Source organism: Diaphorina citri, unplaced genomic scaffold (genome assembly GCF_000475195.1).
Source record: "Diaphorina citri unplaced genomic scaffold, Diaci psyllid genome assembly version 1.1 scaffold5922, whole genome shotgun sequence".
In the NCBI taxonomy this organism is placed as follows: domain Eukaryota; kingdom Metazoa; phylum Arthropoda; class Insecta; order Hemiptera; family Psyllidae; genus Diaphorina; species Diaphorina citri.
In genome coordinates, this window is record NW_007383298.1 from 19,875 (window position 1) to 20,108 (window position 234).

Sequence of the window (234 nt, forward strand, 5' to 3'; positions counted from 1 at the left end):
TTTTTTTAGAAAAACTCATCCATTTAGATTTGAGAAATGTAGGGGTTGAAAGATAAACTCTCATCTTCTAATGAACGCCTGTAAATTTTGAAACTATGCAATGTGCAATAAACTATATATATCAATAAGGAAAACTTTTTTTAGCTTTTTCAGCGTTGAAGTTCTAAATCTTTTAATAACAATCGACTCTTGAGTCGAAGATAACCACTATTTTTATAAGTATTTCTGATATTT